At 43.1% G+C, this 3,469-nt stretch overlaps 1 pseudogene; it reads left to right on the top strand.

Moving 5' to 3' along the window:
* The first annotated feature begins 1,976 nt into the window (after nucleotides 1-1,976).
* Nucleotides 1,977-3,174, top strand: LOC102831311 (annotated as a pseudogene).
* The last annotated feature ends 295 nt before the right edge of the window (nucleotides 3,175-3,469 follow it).

Below are 3,469 nucleotides of genomic sequence, written 5' to 3'. Positions count from 1 at the left end.
TCTCTCTCTCTCTCTCTCTCTCTCTCCCTGTTGTTATTGTTGCTGGTGTTAGGTGACTTCAAGTCCATTCTGATTAATAATGACCCTATACACAAAAGAAGGAAAGACTTCTGGTCCTGCACCACCCTCACAATTGTTATGATGTTTGAGCACATTGTTGTTGCCACTGTGTCAATCCACCTGCTTGGGGGTCTTCCTAGTTTTGCTGAACCTCCACTTTACCAAGCATGATGTCCTCCTCCCGGGACAGATCCCTCCTGACAAAATGACCAAAGTATGAGAGATGAAGCCTTCTAGCACTCGTATCTATGGAACATTCTGGCTCTACTTCTTAGACAGACATATATTTTTACATCCCACAAATATATGAGTTTGTAAGAGAAAAATGAAACATTCTTTGATGGTTGCTGGGGGTGTGGAGAGTAGGTCACTGGTTACAGGGTAGATACATGCTAACTTGGGTGACAGGGAGAGCGGAAGTTGGCAGAAGTATGATGAAGACAGGTGAAGACACAGAGGTATACAAGAACTGAAGGGGATAGAGGTAAATAGTGATACAACTTTGGAGCAACAATATTCTGGGTAGATTCATGAACAAAGACACATGCTGAATGATGATGGGAAGAAGAGTATAAAATGTGCATATGTATGTGTGTATGACATATAAGTATATAAATATGTACATATATGTATACATTTAAATGTCCTCCAGATATACAAGAGTGTGAAAGAAGAAATTGGTATATGGGTATTTACTTTTCCTGAAAATACCACTGTAAATGTGGTGGAGCATACACCAGGCAAAATTATGAAAACTAGTAGCTGAGCTTGGGGGCTTAAGACCATAGTCTCAGGAGACACCATTGTCAATTGGCATAACATAGTACACAAAGACAGTGTTCTATATCCTACTTTGGTGGGTCTAGGATATTAAAAGCACATAAGTGGTTTTCTAAGGTGCAGCTATAGGTCTATCCATGTGTGGAAGAAAGAAGAGTGATGAGAATTAAAGATGCTTGGAATCAACTCATCCAATGGACTAATGGAAAATGTCAACATTAGTCTCCATGACATGAGACTAGAACTATAGAAGTAGATGGTACCCTAACATTACCAACTGCATTGAACAGAACCAAAAGAGGAGATCCTGGAAGAGCAACACAATGTGTAGAACATAACTCAAAATTATTTTTTAAAAAGACCAGGCTTACTGGTTAGAAAGAGACTGAAGGAACACGAGACTGATCCCCAACCTCCCTTCAGGTCTGGAAAGGAACACACCGTCTTTTAGGCATGGAGTAGACAGGTAAATAGGAGGAACAACTTTCGTCAAGTAGTAGATAGTAGATAGGTATATAAGGGGAACAACAACCTAGTAAGATATGCTCACTATGAATTATGAAATGATCAATCATTCAAAATCAAAGGGCCAACATATACCTAAAGGACAACTGCAAGAAAGAATGGGAAAATGGGTGGATGTGAAATAGGAGCCACAGAGAGAAAGGATATTACTTGTTCCAAGGAGGGGATTGCAATCATTAAGATGAAACAAAGTGTATTATTTGTTTAATGTAAATCTGATGATCTTGTCTATAATCCTTTATTCAATTCACAATAAAAAGTAAAAAAGCAAAGAAAAACAAAACAAAAACACAAAAAACAAACCCAGTGACACAATGGGCTGAGCTGCCCCACCCCCCACCGAAGTGAGTCAATGCGGGGCCAGTCCGCGCACACAGGCAGAAGTGCGCGGGAAAACGTGGACCGGGACACGAGCTGACACATGTGTGCGACACACCTTCCACCATAGCAGCGCTCTTCTCTCGGTTTTCCTAAGCTCTTTGGAGACCCAAGAAAAGCCCTGTTAATCAAACGCAAGACAAATGCCTCACAGAGAAAAAAGATGGTGGAACCAAGGGCAATTAAAGCTGCCTTAGGTTCTGAATGGCTGATTAAAGGACATGCTACACCTGACCAAGACAGAGATGACTGTGTCCTCCTCCAACGACTATAGACAGGTGTCCAAGATGAGTTCCCACGTCCCTTAGGAGGACTGACTGTCACAACCCCCAGCCAGGGACACCATCAAGATGGAACGAGTCAAAGAACTCCCCTGATGAATGCAGTATGGCAAAAGGCAGGAAGATGGTGGGAATGAACAACAGCAGCTACATAGAGGAGAAGCCCAAACATGACCACGAACGAGAACAGAGTTACCATCCCCGCAGATGGAGTACAGATCATGACCAGCAGTGGCTGGAGTGAGCAGTGAACGAATATAGCCTCCCAGATGTGGACATCTTACTCTTCTGAATATCGACAGGAAGGAACTGTGCAAGGTGACCAGAGACGATTTTCAAAGGCTCACCCCGAGCTATAACGCTGACATCCTTCTCTCCCTTTTCCATGACCTCAGAGAGACTCCTCTTGCACATTTGACTTCAGATGATGTGGATAAAGCCCTAGAAAACTCTCCATGGTTAATGCATGCTAGAAACACAGATTTACCTTATGAATCACCCAGGAGGTCAGCCTGAACTGGTCATGGCCACCCAAACCCCAGTTGAAAGCTGCTCAAACATTTCCTTGCACAGTGCCCTATACTGAAGACCAGCATCCTCAGTTAGGTCCCTATCAGATTCTTGGACCAACAAATTCAGGGAGTGGGCTGGTTTCAGCTTTGGCAGTTACTCCTGGAGCTCCTGTCAGATAGCTCAAACTCCAACTGCATCACCTGGGAGGGCACCGATGGGGAGCACACGATGACAGACTCTGATGAGGTTTCCTGGTATTGGGGAGAATGGAAAAGCAAAGCCAGTATGAGCTATGATAAACTCAGCTGTGCTCTCCCTTGCAACTACGACAAAAACATTGTGACCAAAGTCCATAGGAAGCTCTATGTCTACAACCTCGACTTCCATGGAGTTGCTCAGGCCCTCCAGGCCCACTCTCTAGAATCATCTCTGTAGAAGTACCCCTCAGATCTCTCGTACATGGACTCCTATCACGCCCACCCACAAAAGATGAACTTTGTGACTCCTCACCTCCCAAATCTACTATTGACATCTTACTTTTTTGCTGCCCCCAACTCCTATGGGAATTCAACAACTAGAGGTATCTACTAGGCTCCCAATAAGCCATATGCCTTCTCACCTGGGCACTTACTACTAGAGACCTATTGGAGACCTTTCCCAACAACATCCAATCAACAATGAATTGCCAAAAACTCTATCAGAGAACATGAAGCAAAGTGCGTCAGAAAGAATGGAAAAGGTTGCCTGAGACTGGGGAAGGACTCAAGGAAAGAAATCCTAAGGACTCTTAAATGGTGGGAATTACTAAAGTATTACTACAGAAATAAAGAAAATGCTAAAAAGTGCAATGTATATGGATATATCATCCATGAACCAACCTTGTAAAAGATATTATAAGTAGAAGCAAGACATCATAAGGACAAAGTGCCAAA

The sequence above is a fragment of the Chrysochloris asiatica genome, unplaced genomic scaffold (genome assembly GCF_000296735.1).
Source record: "Chrysochloris asiatica unplaced genomic scaffold, ChrAsi1.0 scaffold00260, whole genome shotgun sequence".
In the NCBI taxonomy this organism is placed as follows: Eukaryota; Metazoa; Chordata; class Mammalia; order Afrosoricida; family Chrysochloridae; genus Chrysochloris; species Chrysochloris asiatica.
Note: the sequence above shows the minus strand (reverse complement) of the source record. Positions and strands in the feature narration are given on the sequence as shown.